This window comes from Phyllobates terribilis, unplaced genomic scaffold (genome assembly GCF_046119375.1).
Source record: "Phyllobates terribilis strain yellow unplaced genomic scaffold, ASM4611937v1 Scaffold_40__1_contigs__length_11209783, whole genome shotgun sequence".
In the NCBI taxonomy this organism is placed as follows: domain Eukaryota; kingdom Metazoa; phylum Chordata; class Amphibia; order Anura; family Dendrobatidae; genus Phyllobates; species Phyllobates terribilis.
In genome coordinates, this window is record NW_027362800.1 from 4859618 (window position 1) to 4877348 (window position 17731).

Below are 17731 nucleotides of genomic sequence, written 5' to 3' on the forward strand. Positions count from 1 at the left end.
AAGCATTGAATTCAATTCTTTCTGATTTTAGAAACTGCATTAAAGAAGGGGTGCACCGGTCCTGGAGATACTGCAATACCAGGTCAATGCGTGGAGTGGACAGAGCAAGCTCTTTTTCCATCTCCCTGTTCTAAAAATCCATTTAATATATGGTCCCCAGATAGGGGACGTATCAGATATTAAACTGATAAGAACAGATACTACACTTGATCTTAGCCAAAAGGCCGAGAAGCGATAACCAGAATTGGTTTCCGACTACGGTGCCACCCAAGGATTCTGAAAAGTCCATTTGTGGAGATGGCCACCTGGACTCCCGTTAAGAAGACATGCTGTCAACCTCTAGATCCCTCACATGCCTGCACTTTTCGGCTTGCTGCTGCTGCAATCCACGCGTTTTAGATCTGCATAACTCCACCTCTTTTAGCACAGTACCCTCAACCCCCGGCTGTTCCCACCCGCCTCAACACCGTTGGAAGGGAGGAGAACCAATTAAGGCGGGGGGGGGGTGGAACGAGCAGCTGTCTACCCTTAGCAGGAGGGTTGCTGATTAATTACCTCTCCTGCTGCTGCTGCTGCTGGCTGTCCAGCAGCAGACTGAAGGTGGCTGCTGCTGTGTGCAGGTATATAAAGGCTCAGAGCCTATTATGACACGCGCAGCCAGCGTTCCATTGCCACATTCCGTCTACTGCAGGCGGGATACCTGGATGGCTGAATGTCACTGAGAAGCTCACAGAGACCGCCATAAGCAACAGTTTAAAAGAATGCCACAGACTAATCAACCAAACTTTTTGGGTTGGTTTCTCTTTTATAGTCTGCAGGCATTAAATGAAAGAAGTCAGTGTTCCAGCAGAGGGAGACAACGTTTCAGAAAAGGCATTGTAGCAAACCAAAAAAGAAATTTTAAGCGCAGCAGAGTAACCAGCTCACATACCTGTTAGCTCAGGTGAGTTTAAAAGGCTGCTGTTGATAACAAGGGCATTTGCTAAATAGATGGTGTGTGTGCAACAATATACTGAAAGGTCAATTATATTGTGCAGCTTATCTCACCACCTGTAGTTATTTAGGTGAAAGCTCCAAAATGCTTGCCTAATATGTCTGTTTATCCAAAAGGAAGTATAGAGGGAGAGCTAGATAGATAGCATTGCATTACATTACATTACATGGCAATGCAATGCACAGTTGTTGAAGTTGAACCAAAATGAGCTTGTCATCTGGCTTCTGCAACTTTTAACATGAAAAATCCAATGAGGAGAAGAAAAGCAAAGCCAAAGAGTCCATCCCAAAATCCGACAAACAAGCAAAATGAACAAAAAGCATTGAATTCAATTCTTTCTGATTTTAGAAACTGCATTAAAGAAGGGGTGCACCGGTCCTGGAGATACTGCAATACCAGGTCAATGCGTGGAGTGGACAGAGCAAGCTCTTTTTCCATCTCCCTGTTCTAAAAATCCATTTAATATATGGTCCCCAGATAGGGGACGTATCAGATATTAAACTGATAAGAACAGATACTACACTTGATCTTAGCCAAAAGGCCGAGAAGCGATAACCAGAATTGGTTTCCGACTACGGTGCCACCCAAGGATTCTGAAAAGTCCATTTGTGGAGATGGCCACCTGGACTCCCGTTAAGAAGACATGCTGTCAACCTCTAGATCCCTCACATGCCTGCACTTTTCGGCTTGCTGCTGCTGCAATCCACGCGTTTTAGATCTGCATAACTCCACCTCTTTTAGCACAGTACCCTCAACCCCCGGCTGTTCCCACCCGCCTCAACACCGTTGGAAGGGAGGAGAACCAATTAAGGCGGGGGGGGGGGTGGAACGAGCAGCCGTCTACCCTTAGCAGGAGGGTTGCTGATTAAGTACCTCTCCTGCTGCTGCTGCTGCTGGCTGTCCAGCAGCAGACTGAAGGTGGCTGCTGCTGTGCGCAGGTATATAAAGGCTCAGAGCCTATTATGACACGCGCAGCCAGCGTTCCATTGCCACATTCCGTCTACTGCAGGCGGGATACCTGGATGGCTGAATGTCACTGAGAAGCTCACAGAGACCGCCATAAGCAACAGTTTAAAAGAATGCCACAGACTAATCAACCAAACTTTTTGGGTTGGTTTCTCTTTTATAGTCTGCAGGCATTAAATGAAAGAAGTCAGTGTTCCAGCAGAGGGAGACAACGTTTCAGAAAAGGCATTGTAGCAAACCAAAAAAGAAATTTTAAGCGCAGCAGAGTAACCAGCTCACATACCTGTTAGCTCAGGTGAGTTTAAAAGGCTGCTGTTGATAACAAGGGCATTTGCTAAATAGATGGTGTGTGTGCAACAATATACTGAAAGGTCAATTATATTGTGCAGCTTATCTCACCACCTGTAGTTATTTAGGTGAAAGCTCCAAAATGCTTGCCTAATATGTCTGTTTATCCAAAAGGAAGTATAGAGGGAGAGCTAGATAGATAGCATTGCATTACATTACATTACATGGCAATGCAATGCACAGTTGCTGAAGTTGAACCAAAATGAGCTTGTCATCTGGCTTCTGCAACTTTTAACATGAAAAATCCAATGAGGAGAAGAAAAGCAAAGCCAAAGAGTCCATCCCAAAATCCGACAAACAAGCAAAATGAACAAAAAGCATTGAATTCAATTCTTTCTGATTTTAGAAACTGCATTAAAGAAGGGGTGCACCGGTCCTGGAGATACTGCAATACCAGGTCAATGCGTGGAGTGGACAGAGCAAGCTCTTTTTCCATCTCCCTGTTCTAAAAATCCATTTAATATATGGTCCCCAGATAGGGGACGTATCAGATATTAAACTGATAAGAACAGATACTACACTTGATCTTAGCCAAAAGGCCGAGAAGCGATAACCAGAATTGGTTTGCGACTACGGTGCCACCCAAGGATTCTGAAAAGTCCATTTGTGGAGATGGCCACCTGGACTCCCGTTAAGAAGACATGCTGTCAACCTCTAGATCCCTCACATGCCTGCACTTTTCGGCTTGCTGCTGCTGCAATCCACGCGTTTTAGATCTGCATAACTCCACCTCTTTTAGCACAGTACCCTCAACCCCCGGCTGTTCCCACCCGCCTCAACACCGTTGGAAGGGAGGAGAACCAATTAAGGCGGGGGGGGGTGGAACGAGCAGCCGTCTACCCTTAGCAGGAGGGTTGCTGATTAAGTACCTCTCCTGCTGCTGCTGCTGCTGGCTGTCCAGCAGCAGACTGAAGGTGGCTGCTGCTGTGCGCAGGTATATAAAGGCTCAGAGCCTATTATGACACGCGCAGCCAGCGTTCCATTGCCACATTCCGTCTACTGCAGGCGGGATACCTGGATGGCTGAATGTCACTGAGAAGCTCACAGAGACCGCCATAAGCAACAGTTTAAAAGAATGCCACAGACTAATCAACCAAACTTTTTGGGTTGGTTTCTCTTTTATAGTCTGCATGCATTAAATGAAAGAAGTCAGTGTTCCAGCAGAGGGAGACAACGTTTCAGAAAAGGCATTGTAGCAAACCAAAAAAGAAATTTTAAGCGCAGCAGAGTAACCAGCTCACATACCTGTTAGCTCAGGTGAGTTTAAAAGGCTGCTGTTGATAACAAGGGCATTTGCTAAATAGATGGTGTGTGTGCAACAATATACTGAAAGGTCAATTATATTGTGCAGCTTATCTCACCACCTGTAGTTATTTAGGTGAAAGCTCCAAAATGCTTGCCTAATATGTCTGTTTATCCAAAAGGAAGTATAGAGGGAGAGCTAGATAGATAGCATTGCATTACATTACATGGCAATGCAATGCACAGTTGCTGAAGTTGAACCAAAATGAGCTTGTCATCTGGCTTCTGCAACTTTTAACATGAAAAATCAAATGAGGAGAAGAAAAGCAAAGCCAAAGAGTCCATCCCAAAATCCGACAAACAAGCAAAATGAACAAAAAGCATTGAATTCAATTCTTTCTGATTTTAGAAACTGCATTAAAGAAGGGGTGCACCGGTCCTGGAGATACTGCAATACCAGGTCAATGCGTGGAGTGGACAGAGCAAGCTCTTTTTCCATCTCCCTGTTCTAAAAATCCATTTAATATATGGTCCCCAGATAGGGGACGTATCAGATATTAAACTGATAAGAACAGATACTACACTTGATCTTAGCCAAAAGGCCGAGAAGCGATAACCAGAATTGGTTTCCGACTACGGTGCCACCCAAGGATTCTGAAAAGTCCATTTGTGGAGATGGCCACCTGGACTCCCGTTAAGAAGACATGCTGTCAACCTCTAGATCCCTCACATGCCTGCACTTTTCGGCTTGCTGCTGCTGCAATCCACGCGTTTTAGATCTGCATAACTCCACCTCTTTTAGCACAGTACCCTCAACCCCCGGCTGTTCCCACCCGCCTCAACACCGTTGGAAGGGAGGAGAACCAATTAAGGCGGGGGGGGGGGTGGAACGAGCAGCTGTCTACCCTTAGCAGGAGGGTTGCTGATTAATTACCTCTCCTGCTGCTGCTGCTGCTGCTGGCTGTCCAGCAGCAGACTGAAGGTGGCTGCTGCTGTGCGCAGGTATATAAAGGCTCAGAGCCTATTATGACACGCGCAGCCAGCGTTCCATTGCCACATTCCGTCTACTGCAGGCGGGATACCTGGATGGCTGAATGTCACTGAGAAGCTCACAGAGACCGCCATAAGCAACAGTTTAAAAGAATGCCACAGACTAATCAACCAAACTTTTTGGGTTGGTTTCTCTTTTATAGTCTGCAGGCATTAAATGAAAGAAGTCAGTGTTCCAGCAGAGGGAGACAACGTTTCAGAAAAGGCATTGTAGCAAACCAAAAAAGAAATTTTAAGCGCAGCAGAGTAACCAGCTCACATACCTGTTAGCTCAGGTGAGTTTAAAAGGCTGCTGTTGATAACAAGGGCATTTGCTAAATAGATGGTGTGTGTGCAACAATATACTGAAAGGTCAATTATATTGTGCAGCTTATCTCACCACCTGTAGTTATTTAGGTGAAAGCTCCAAAATGCTTGCCTAATATGTCTGTTTATCCAAAAGGAAGTATAGAGGGAGAGCTAGATAGATAGCATTGCATTACATTACATTACATGGCAATGCAATGCACAGTTGCTGAAGTTGAACCAAAATGAGCTTGTCATCTGGCTTCTGCAACTTTTAACATGAAAAATCCAATGAGGAGAAGAAAAGCAAAGCCAAAGAGTCCATCCCAAAATCCGACAAACAAGCAAAATGAACAAAAAGCATTGAATTCAATTCTTTCTGATTTTAGAAACTGCATTAAAGAAGGGGTGCACCGGTCCTGGAGATACTGCAATACCAGGTCAATGCGTGGAGTGGACAGAGCAAGCTCTTTTTCCATCTCCCTGTTCTAAAAATCCATTTAATATATGGTCCCCAGATAGGGGACGTATCAGATATTAAACTGATAAGAACAGATACTACACTTGATCTTAGCCAAAAGGCCGAGAAGCGATAACCAGAATTGGTTTCCGACTACGGTGCCACCCAAGGATTCTGAAAAGTCCATTTGTGGAGATGGCCACCTGGACTCCCGTTAAGAAGACATGCTGTCAACCTCTAGATCCCTCACATGCCTGCACTTTTCGGCTTGCTGCTGCTGCAATCCACGCGTTTTAGATCTGCATAACTCCACCTCTTTTAGCACAGTACCCTCAACCCCCGGCTGTTCCCACCCGCCTCAACACCGTTGGAAGGGAGGAGAACCAATTAAGGCGGGGGGGGGGTGGAACGAGCAGCTGTCTACCCTTAGCAGGAGGGTTGCTGATTAATTACCTCTCCTGCTGCTGCTGCTGGCTGTCCAGCAGCAGACTGAAGGTGGCTGCTGCTGTGCGCAGGTATATAAAGGCTCAGAGCCTATTATGACACGCGCAGCCAGCGTTCCATTGCCACATTCCGTCTACTGCAGGCGGGATACCTGGATGGCTGAATGTCACTGAGAAGCTCACAGAGACCGCCATAAGCAACAGTTTAAAAGAATGCCACAGACTAATCAACCAAACTTTTTGGGTTGGTTTCTCTTTTATAGTCTGCAGGCATTAAATGAAAGAAGTCAGTGTTCCAGCAGAGGGAGACAACGTTTCAGAAAAGGCATTGTAGCAAACCAAAAAAGAAATTTTAAGCGCAGCAGAGTAACCAGCTCACATACCTGTTAGCTCAGGTGAGTTTAAAAGGCTGCTGTTGATAACAAGGGCATTTGCTAAATAGATGGTGTGTGTGCAACAATATACTGAAAGGTCAATTATATTGTGCAGCTTATCTCACCACCTGTAGTTATTTAGGTGAAAGCTCCAAAATGCTTGCCTAATATGTCTGTTTATCCAAAAGGAAGTATAGAGGGAGAGCTAGATAGATAGCATTGCATTACATTACATTACATGGCAATGCAATGCACAGTTGCTGAAGTTGAACCAAAATGAGCTTGTCATCTGGCTTCTGCAACTTTTAACATGAAAAATCCAATGAGGAGAAGAAAAGCAAAGCCAAAGAGTCCATCCCAAAATCCGACAAACAAGCAAAATGAACAAAAAGCATTGAATTCAATTCTTTCTGATTTTAGAAACTGCATTAAAGAAGGGGTGCACCGGTCCTGGAGATACTGCAATACCAGGTCAATGCGTGGAGTGGACAGAGCAAGCTCTTTTTCTATCTCCCTGTTCTAAAAATCCATTTAATATATGGTCCCCAGATAGGGGACGTATCAGATATTAAACTGATAAGAACAGAATTTTTTTTTTCCTCAGATTAAGACCCACATTAATTTATGCATCATAGCGCATATTCACATAACGGGTTCTCAAATCATCATTCGGAAAAACAAAAACAAAATCCCAAAAAACACAACCCTGCAATTAACTGTTACTTACTGTAAGAAGTCCAATGTGAAAAGTTCCAGAGTGCTTCTGCTGCTGTCTCACCATACTTCTTTTTATCCAATAAATAGGCATAAAACAGTCTAGCAAGAAAAATCTTTCTGCATTCCATGGGGGAAAAAACAATCTTTTTAAAAATCACCAAATTCCGAACGTCCCATAAAACCTCTTTATATATGACAAAAATAATCCAGCTTGCCCGCTTCCTTTGCGAGTACTTAAAATCTTGACCTATTAAAATCCTTTCAAAATCGAAACAATGAAAACCAACTAAAGCAACAAACATACGTGACAACAAGGTAAAAACTTTTTTAGCAAAAAAACAGTCCCAAAAAATATGCTGTATTGTTTCCACCTTATTGCAACCTTCCCTAGGACATAGTTCTTGAACTTTTATCCCCCGGTCATTCAAAAAAGCCCTTGTTGGCAAGCATCCATGCAACGCCATCCAGGTTACATCCTTCTGTCTGTTGCTGATTCCACGCATGAAAAAAAGCTTCCACACCTGTCCAGACTGTGCATTATTACAAAACGGCACATCACATAACATCTCCTTCTTCTTAATACCTGAGACAATCAGTTTTTTGTCCGGTCTAACCATGGAGCTTATCCCATTTTGATCATAGAAGGACCTAAGCACCACATAAAAAAACGGTATCACAAACGAAACTGGTTTTCTTAAATCCTTCTCACACCAGCTCCATTTCTGGAAAAGCCGTCCTGCTAAATATTTGCACATGTCCGCAGTCCTGTTATTGCACTGGGATAATTTATAAATGTTCAAAAAATAATGCATTCTTAAAAATAAGTCAATGTTAGGAAAATCACAACCCCCATTTTCCACAGAACACATAACCATTCCTCTTCTTAGTTTCTCCATTTTGGATCCCCAAAAAAACACAAACAGTTTCCTTGTCACTCTCTTTGTCCAAAGCACAGCAGGTGGGAAAATCAAAGCAGTGTACAGCAGAAGCGGGAGAATCACAGACTTGATTATCAGCACTTTCCCTCTCAGCGACAGGTTCCTTAGTTTCCAAAAGTTCAACTTCTGATCCATTTTGTCTTCTAGAATCTTCAGGCTGCTTTTCCCTTTCAGTTCCTTCTCAAAGATGACACCAAGAACCTCAATTTCCTCCCTACTCTCCACTCCTGCCACGTTAACCTCAACCTGCCTCCCAAAGTTACAAAGTTGGCACTTTCCCCAATTCACCGCCATACCAGCCACACAACAAAAAATCCTTACGTGCAAATTCACTCTATTGAGATCCGCCTGTGAACCACAAGTAAAAACAATATCATCCATATAACTTAAAGACTTGACTGGACCCCCGGATCCCCCAGGAATAAAAACACCAGCCACACACTTGTCAACTTGCACACTTTTTAAAAGGGCCTCCACCACACAGATAAAAAGAATTGGTGACAGGGGACAACCCTGCCTAACTCCCGATAAAATATTAAAACTGGAACTCACATGCCCATTAACTAAAATCTGGCTACTGACCCCACAATAAAAACTCTTAATGACCATCAATAATTTATCCGGAACACCAAGGTGACTTAAAGCAGAGAACAAAAATCTATGTGATATTTTATCAAAGGCTTTCTCCAGGTCCACCGACTGTAACAAAAGAGCATTCTTATTCAAATTAGCCTGATAAATTAAGTCTCTTAGAAGCAGCAAATTATCTGAAATTTTCCTACCAGGCACTGCACATGCCTGATACTTCCCCACCATATCACCTATCACATCTGCCAGTCTACCAGCCACAATTTTAGAAATAATTTTGTAATCACTGTTTAACAATGTTATGGGCCTCCAATTTTTAATATCCCTCATGTCCCCTTTCTTATGAATCAGCGTAACAATCCCCCTACGCATAGAAACCGATAAAATCCCATGAGTAAAACCATATTGCACCACCCGGGAAAACTCCACACCTATAATATCCCAAAATCTAACATAAAATTCAGCAGGAAGACCATCACAGCCTGGCGTCTTGCCTTTCGCCAAGCCATCCACTGCCCGTCTAATTTCATCTTTCCCAACCTCCTCACTTAAAAACCCAATTTTCTCCTCAGGAATATTATTAGTTAATACTTTGCAATAATCATTAATTTCCGCATCACTGGCTCTACTATCGTTAGAGAAGAGTGTTTCATAAAAGGAAAGAATACTGCCAATCATCTCATCCCCAGATACCTCCCCTGCAGGAGAAAAAACAGACTTAAAAACCCCTTTAGGTTTAAAACATTTTTTAAAAAAGTATCTCGAACATTGCTCATTTTCCTCCATGTGCTTTATTTTTGCCTTAAACATAATAGTCTTCCCTTTTTCAATAAGTATCTTCTTCAGTTCGTCCTTCAAATCTGCAATCTCTTTATCCACCTCCATCCCCGCTCTCTTAAACTTATGGAGTACTTCCAATTTTGAAATAACAGCAGCATCATGATCCCTTTTGGCTTTCGCTCTCCTAAAACACACCCCTTTAAAATAACATGCAAATTTCTCCTTAGCCCAGTCCCACCACTCTAGCAAATCTTTAAAAAGGTGCTGTTCAGACACACAAGACAAAAACACTTTATTAAAACCAACCTTAACACTCTCCTCTTCCAGCAGGCTTACGTTCAGCTTCCAGAGTCCCTTTCCAAAAGCCAGGGACTCAGCTATACACAGATCTACCACTATCATCTTGTGGTCAGAAAAAGTCGTCATCACGTGATTGCACTTGGCCACCTTAATCCCTTCAGACATAAAAACATAGTCAATTCGGGAAACACTACGTCCACTATCTGATATGTATGTGAACTTATCACTTGGCCCAACCATCAGACCAGCATCCGTGTAGCGTAAATCCTGCACAATCTGATTTAAAATATTAGACGTAACATCAGTCCTACCTTCCGTAGAGCTCTTTACGATCTTTTGCGGATCTGACACAATTAAAATCTCCAGCCACTATAGTGAAGTCTCTGCCTGGTAAAAACAACTTTAGAGACTCCAAAAACCCAACTCTTGCTTGTTTATCAGCAGGGGCATAAACATTAAAAACCCGTACCCGCTGACCTAAAAAATCCACTAATAAAAACAAACATCTCCCAGGTATGATTACTTTAAACTCTAAAACCTTTAGACTGGAATTACACAGTAAAATGCCCACCCCTTCATTCCTGTTTTCTGAGCATGGGGACCAAAAAGATTGCCCCTTATTCCACTCACTCTCATGCGGGGCAGATTTAATTACACATTCCTGCAGACAGACAATATCTGCATTCACACTCTCAATGTACTCCAGTATCCCTGCTCTCCTACAAGCAGAACCAATCCCTCGTACATTCAGAGAAGCAACACACAACGCCATCATAACAACAGGAAAAAATCTCCACCATACCCGATCCATCATGAACCAGGAGAAAACCCACTCCTGCCACCCACTTTTCTACGTATATCAGGCGACTCAGAACTCGAGTCCCTGTTAGAATAACCTGGTCTTAGGGAGACTGGATCTTCCTGCCCCCCAGACCAACACCCCTCCACCTTACTTCTTTTAATCACGGAGGCATAACTCTCCTCCTTGCCATCATCTTCCTCCTCATTTTCACTCCAATCACTGTTAACCCTATCACGCTGCTGAGGGGTTATAGTTCCATCCGAATCAGAATCCTCCTCCTCCAAAACCTCCATTTCCTCACCCCCATCTCTTCCCAAAACAGGATTCACTGACTCCGCCATATTAGACAAATCCATCCCATCACCCGGGCCATGCACATCAGCTACTTTGTTTATTACTTCCAGCCCCTCCCTCAAACCAACTTTCTTCTGGCTCCGCCCCTTTTCCTCCATCTTGGGCACCGCATGGTCTCTTCCCCTACCACCATCTTGTTTTTGGCTTTCCCCCTCTGAATCTGAGCCTTTGCCCTCCTCCCCACTTTCCTGCCGAGTCTTCTTCTGCCTCTCTTCAGCGTCCACCTGTGACCTAGGAATCTGAGCCCACAATCTACATTTCCTTGCAAGGTGATCTGCATGTCCACACAAATCACACACCTTATTCATTGGGCAACCACTTGCAACATGCCCAGATTTCCCACAACCTCTACAAACATCACCTTGCACTGGACAATCTTTCTGAACATGTCCAAACTCATGACACTTCCTACAATATTCCATCTGTCCATTATAAAAACAAAATCCCCTTTCTCCTCCGATAGAAAACTGTGCAGGAATGCTCTTGGCACCCCCAATAGCTCTATCATCCGGTCTCAGTTTTACAACATATCTCCTCTTGCCATTTAGATAATTGTATTTGTTCTTCATTCTTCACAAAAATTTAACCTCACTACAATACCGAGCTAAAAAATTGGAAACAGTCTCATCCGGAACTTTAGGGTTATACATGTGCACAACCACATACTTATATGTCTGCTGGAACAGAGGTTCCAGTGCAATAAACTCTAGGCATTTCAATTCCTTTTCTTCCTTCATTCGTACCAACTCCATGTAGACTCTCTGGCAAATACTCAAAGAAACAAAAGTGATATCATAAATTCCTTGTTTCTGAAAATCCTGCAGTGCCAATACATCCGTTACCTTCAAGCCATTAATGTTCTTCAAGACATCAACGCAAACTTGGTCCAAACCGATTTCTCCTTCATGACCTGCAGACACCTTCAGACGGACCGAGTCCTCTAATCCACGTGTTTTCTCCACCATTTTTACAGCAGATAAACACAATCGCCGCTCAATCGCACACTAGGGCCCCACAAGGGGGAACCCCAGTCACAACTGCCCTCCAAACAACACCAGCAGCAGAAAACCACCACTGATCTTGCCAAAAGGCCGAGAAGCGATAACCAGAATTGGTTTCAAACTACGGAGCCACCCAAGGATCCTGAAAAGTCCATTTGTGGAGATGAGCTCCTGGACTCCCGTTAAGAAGACATGTTGTCAACCTCTAGATCCCTTACATGCCTGCACTTTTCGGCTTGCTGCTGCTGCAATCCACGCGTTTTAGATCTGCATAACTCCACCTCTTTAAACACAGCACCTTCACCCCCTGCTGTTCCCACCCGCCTCAACACCGTTGGAAGGGAGGAGAACCAATTAAGGCGGGGGGTGGGGTGGAACGAGCAGCTGTCTACCCTTAGCAGGAGGGCTCCTGATTACATACCTCTCCTGCTGCTGCTGCTGCTGGCTGTCCAGCAGCAGACTGAAGGTGGCTGCTGCTGTGCACAGGTATATAAAGGCTCAGAGCCTATTATGACACGCGCAGCCAGCGTTCCATTGCCACATTCCATCTACTGCAGGCAGGATACCTGGCTGGCTGAATGTCGCTGAGAAGCTCACAGAGACCGCCATAAGCAACAGTTTAACAGAATGCCACAGACTAATCAACCAAACTTTTTGGGTTGGGTTCTCTTTTATAGTCTGCAGGCATTAAATGAAAGAAGTCAGTGTTCCAGCAGAGGGAGACAACGTTTCAGAAAAGGCATTGTAGCAAACCAAAAAAGAAATTTTAAGCGCAGCAGAGTAACCAGCGCACATACTTGTTAGCTCAGGTGAGTTTAAAAGGCTGCTGTTGATAACAAGGGCATTTGCTAAATAGATGGTGTGTGTGCAACAATATACTGAAAGGTCAATTATATTGTGCAGCTTATCTCACCACCTGTAGTTATTTAGGTGAAAGCTCCAAAATGCTTGCCTAATATGTCTGTTTATCCAAAAGGAAGTAAAAAGGGAGAGCTAGAAAGATAGCATTGCATCACATTACATGGCAATGCAATGCACAGTTGCTGAAGTTGAACCAAAATGAGCTTGTAATCTGGCTTCTGCAACTTTGAACATGAAAAATCCAATGAGGAGAAGAAAAGCAAAGCCAAAGAGTCCATCCCAAAATCCGACAAACAAGCAAAATGAACAAAAAACATTGAATTCAATTCTTTCTGATTTTAGAAACTGCATTAAAGAAGGGGTGCACCGGTCCTGGAGATACTGCAATACCAGGTCAATGCGTGGAGTGGACAGAGCAAGCTCTTTTTCCATCTCCCTGTTCTAAAAATCCATTCAATATATGGTCCCCAGATAGGGGACGTATCAGATATTAAACTGATAAGAACAGATTTTTTTTTTTTTTTTTTTTTTTTTTTCTTTTTTATTTCCACTCAGATTACAAGTCCCATATTTACCATTTCATGCATTGCAATGATTTCCAAATGGTATTAGGTTGTTATCCATCATTGTGGGTCATATATCCATTTTTCCAATCTTATTTTATATATATACGTTTATATTATCACAATACAGTTATTCCATATTCTTTACATCACAACATTACAATCTTTACCATTACGATTTAAGGCAACATTCCTCTCTTCAGGCCATATGCTGCCAAGGCATTCAAAAGCCTCCCATCCAGAAACCGACCATCCCAAGCTTCTTCTACCTCTTTAGCCAACGACTGAGGTATTCTGTAAGTTGAAAAAAAACGATGCATATCGCTATAAATGTTATTCCACACTTTGCGCCTTAGACTAGCCTGACTCCCCCCTTCACAACTCTCTAGCATTTTCAACACTTCTTGTCTCTCCTCCATCTCCCTCATATTTTTTTCTGAAACATCCTTTGCTTCACTAGAGTCCTTCCCAGATGACAAAACTCCTTCAATTTCTTCTCTGGCTTCACATGCGACATCCTCTCTTTCTTCTTCACTAGTTTCTTCACCCTCCTCCTCCTCTTCCATATTACTTACAGCACCTTCCTTTTCATCCTGACTGGAGGACTCACTTTCCTCCTGATCTTCTGACTCCCTATCCACCTCCACTTCTTCTTCCAAGCTAGTATTTTCAATCTCAACGCCTGTGATATCACTCTCAGTATCTTCTTCCATATGATCACCTTCTTTTCTTATATCTCTTATTTGTTCCTCCTTCTTTTGAGATATGTTCTCTTCCGTTTCATCATGGGGGGCAGCTTCAGACTCTTCTTCATTTCCATCTTCCTTGTCAACTGACTTCTCCTCCCTTTTATTGACAGGACAGCAATCATATAAATGACCACTGCCACCACATAGATTACATTTCTTACTTTTTTCACAATTCTCTGCCTTATGTCCCACTTCTTCACACTTGGCACACCACTGTAATGTACAGGAATCCTTTTCATGGCCATACTGTTTACAACGCCTACAAAACTTCGGCATACCTGTAAAGAACATATCTCCATTAACTGTCCCGATTTTGAATCTACTTGGTGGGAGTACCACAACACCATCCGAACTTTCCTTGAACTTGACCAGGAACCTCCACCTCGTGGTCCAAAAACCATATCGGTTAAACATTTTGCCAGCAGAACTCACTTTCTCACAGTACCGGGATAAAAAGGTCATGATCTCTTCTTCCAATATGAAAGGACTATACATCCTTATTACTATTAGCCTTTCCTTCCTAGGAAAATGCGACACAAAAAAAACACCTTCAAGTATCGAATCTTCCTTCACTAGATCCATTCTCTTCCAAAAGTCAGAAAAGATATCTTCTGAACAAAAAATAACATCATATATCCCTCTCTTCGGGAACTCCAACATAGACAAAACTTGTTCCATTTGAACTTCCAATAGTCCAAACAAAATCTTCTCTACCAAAAAAAACAAGCCAGACTTCTTCTTCTCTGGATCCAAAAAAATAAACCGCACTGCATTCTTCAGTCTTGTAAAAACTGGGACCTCTTCACAGGTCAGCATATTTGGGCTTCTCCCGTCCATATCTTCACACCAAACGTGGCAAAAATCCTCCTCGCCTACTTAAAAAAAGCAGGCAGGCTGATCGCCCCTCGTTGCCCAGGGACTAATCCGGCTCCCCAAAAGCAGCAAGGGGGTGAAGCCGCACTGCTACATGCAGCGATCCCCCGAGGCCAAGGAGCCGGGTACCCAAGGCACCTCTCAGCCAAGACCAAGGCAGCAACCGGTAGATCACTGCACTTGATCTTAGCCAAAAGGCCGAGAAGCGATAACCAGAATTGGTTTCAAACTACGGAGCCACCCAAGGATCCTGAAAAGTCCATTTGTGGAGATGAGCTCCTGGACTCCCGTTAAGAAGACATGTTGTCAACCTCTAGATCCCTTACATGCCTGCACTTTTCGGCTTGCTGCTGCTGCAATCCACGCGTTTTAGATCTGCATAACTCCACCTCTTTAAACACAGCACCTTCACCCCCTGCTGTTCCCACCCGCTTCAACACCGTTGGAAGGGAGGAGAACCAATTAAGGCGGGGGGTGGGGTGGAACGAGCAGCTGTCTACCCTTAGCAGGAGGGCTCCTGATTACATACCTCTCCTGCTGCTGCTGCTGCTGGCTGTCCAGCAGCAGACTGAAGGTGGCTGCTGCTGTGCACAGGTATATAAAGGCTCAGAGCCTATTATGACACGCGCAGCCAGCGTTCCATTGCCACATTCCATCTACTGCAGGCAGGATACCTGGCTGGCTGAATGTCGCTGAGAAGCTCACAGAGACCGCCATAAGCAACAGTTTAACAGAATGCCACAGACTAATCAACCAAACTTTTTGGGTTGGGTTCTCTTTTATAGTCTGCAGGCATTAAATGAAAGAAGTCAGTGTTCCAGCAGAGGGAGACAACGTTTCAGAAAAGGCATTGTAGCAAACCAAAAAAGAAATTTTAAGCGCAGCAGAGTAACCAGCGCACATACCTGTTAGCTCAGGTGAGTTTAAAAGGCTGCTGTTGATAACAAGGGCATTTGCTAAATAGATGGTGTGTGTGCAACAATATACTGAAAGGTCAATTATATTGTGCAGCTTATCTCACCACCTGTAGTTATTTAGGTGAAAGCTCCAAAATGCTTGCCTAATATGTCTGTTTATCCAAAAGGAAGTAAAAAGGGAGAGCTAGAAAGATAGCATTGCATCACATTACATGGCAATGCAATGCACAGTTGCTGAAGTTGAACCAAAATGAGCTTGTAATTTGGCTTCTGCAACTTTGAACATGAAAAATCCAATGAGGAGAAGAAAAGCAAAGCCAAAGAGTCCATCCCAAAATCCGACAAACAAGCAAAATGAACAAAAAACATTGAATTCAATTCTTTCTGATTTTAGAAACTGCATTAAAGAAGGGGTGCACCGGTCCTGGAGATACTGCAATACCAGGTCAATGCGTGGAGTGGACAGAGCAAGCTCTTTTTCCATCTCCCTGTTCTAAAAATCCATTTAATATATGGTCCCCAGATAGGGGACGTATCAGATATTAAACTGATAAGAACAGATACTACACTTGATCTTAGCCAAAAGGCCGAGAAGCGATAACCAGAATTGGTTTCAAACTACGGAGCCACCCAAGGATCCTGAAAAGTCCATTTGTGGAGATGAGCTCCTGGACTCCCGTTAAGAAGACATGTTGTCAACCTCTAGATCCCTTACATGCCTGCACTTTTCGGCTTGCTGCTGCTGCAATCCACGCGTTTTGGATCTGCATAACTCCACCTCTTTAAACACAGCACCTTCACCCCCTGCTGTTCCCACCCGCCTCAACACCGTTGGAAGGGAGGAGAACCAATTAAGGCGGGGGGTGGGGTGGAACGAGCAGCTGTCTACCCTTAGCAGGAGGGCTCCTGATTACATACCTCTCCTGCTGCTGCTGCTGCTGGCTGTCCAGCAGCAGACTGAAGGTGGCTGCTGCTGTGCACAGGTATATAAAGGCTCAGAGCCTATTATGACACGCGCAGCCAGCGTTCCATTGCCACATTCCATCTACTGCAGGCAGGATACCTGGCTGGCTGAATGTCGCTGAGAAGCTCACAGAGACCGCCATAAGCAACAGTTTAACAGAATGCCACAGACTAATCAACCAAACTTTTTGGGTTGGGTTCTCTTTTATAGTCTGCAGGCATTAAATGAAAGAAGTCAGTGTTCCAGCAGAGGGAGACAACGTTTCAGAAAAGGCATTGTAGCAAACCAAAAAAGAAATTTTAAGCGCAGCAGAGTAACCATCGCACATACCTGTTAGCTCAGGTGAGTTTAAAAGGTTGCTGTTGATAACAAGGGCATTTGCTAAATAGACGGTGTGTGTGCAACAATATACTGAAAGGTCAATTATATTGTGCAGCTTATCTCACCACCTGTAGTTATTTAGGTGAAAGCTCCAAAATGCTTGCCTAATATGTCTGTTTATCCAAAAGGAAGTAAAAAGGGAGAGCTAGAAAGATAGCATTGCATCACATTACATGGCAATGCAATGCACAGTTGCTGAAGTTGAACCAAAATGAGCTTGTAATCTGGCTTCTGCAACTTTGAACATGAAAAATCCAATGAGGAGAAGAAAAGCAAAGCCAAAGAGTCCATCCCAAAATCCGACAAACAAGCAAAATGAACAAAAAACATTGAATTCAATTCTTTCTGATTTTAGAAACTGCATTAAAGAAGGGGTGCACCGGTCCTGGAGATATTGCAATACCAGGTCAATGCGTGGAGTGGACAGAGCAAGCTCTTTTTCCATCTCCCTGTTCTAAAAATCCATTTAATATATGGTCCCCAGATAGGGGACGTATCAGATATTAAACTGATAAGAACAGATACTACACTTGATCTTAGCCAAAAGGCCGAGAAGCGATAACCAGAATTGGTTTCAAACTACGGAGCCACCCAAGGATCCTGAAAAGTCCATTTGTGGAGATGAGCTCCTGGACTCCCGTTAAGAAGACATGTTGTCAACCTCTAGATCCCTTACATGCCTGCACTTTTCGGCTTGCTGCTGCTGCAATCCACGCGTTTTAGATCTGCATAACTCCACCTCTTTAAACACAGCACCTTCACCCCCTGCTGTTCCCACCCG

The 17731-nt window shown here is 43.7% G+C and overlaps 8 non-coding genes and 1 pseudogene across 8 annotated transcripts; all 9 read right to left on the minus strand.

Moving 5' to 3' along the window:
- Positions 1-45: 45 nt before the first annotated feature.
- On the minus strand, positions 46-236 carry LOC141187647 (U2 spliceosomal RNA). Its single transcript, XR_012261813.1, has one exon. It is a non-coding gene; the product is annotated as a U2 spliceosomal RNA (small nuclear RNA).
- Positions 237-1356: 1120 nt separating this feature from the next.
- Positions 1357-1547, minus strand: LOC141187648 (U2 spliceosomal RNA). The gene has a single exon (XR_012261814.1). It is a non-coding gene; the product is annotated as a U2 spliceosomal RNA (small nuclear RNA).
- Positions 1548-2668: 1121 nt separating this feature from the next.
- LOC141187649 (U2 spliceosomal RNA) lies at positions 2669-2859 on the minus strand. The gene has a single exon (XR_012261815.1). It is a non-coding gene; the product is annotated as a U2 spliceosomal RNA (small nuclear RNA).
- Positions 2860-3973: 1114 nt separating this feature from the next.
- On the minus strand, positions 3974-4164 carry LOC141187651 (U2 spliceosomal RNA). Its single transcript, XR_012261816.1, has one exon. It is a non-coding gene; the product is annotated as a U2 spliceosomal RNA (small nuclear RNA).
- Positions 4165-5288: 1124 nt separating this feature from the next.
- Positions 5289-5479, minus strand: LOC141187652 (U2 spliceosomal RNA). The gene has a single exon (XR_012261817.1). It is a non-coding gene; the product is annotated as a U2 spliceosomal RNA (small nuclear RNA).
- A 1117-nt stretch (positions 5480-6596) lies between these two features.
- On the minus strand, positions 6597-6788 carry LOC141186012 (U2 spliceosomal RNA). The gene has a single exon (XR_012260576.1). It is a non-coding gene; the product is annotated as a U2 spliceosomal RNA (small nuclear RNA).
- Positions 6789-12859: 6071 nt separating this feature from the next.
- On the minus strand, positions 12860-13060 carry LOC141186014 (U2 spliceosomal RNA; annotated as a pseudogene).
- A 2953-nt stretch (positions 13061-16013) lies between these two features.
- Positions 16014-16204, minus strand: LOC141187653 (U2 spliceosomal RNA). Its single transcript, XR_012261818.1, has one exon. It is a non-coding gene; the product is annotated as a U2 spliceosomal RNA (small nuclear RNA).
- Positions 16205-17319: 1115 nt separating this feature from the next.
- On the minus strand, positions 17320-17510 carry LOC141191240 (U2 spliceosomal RNA). Its single transcript, XR_012265238.1, has one exon. It is a non-coding gene; the product is annotated as a U2 spliceosomal RNA (small nuclear RNA).
- Between the last annotated feature and the right edge of the window lie 221 nt (positions 17511-17731).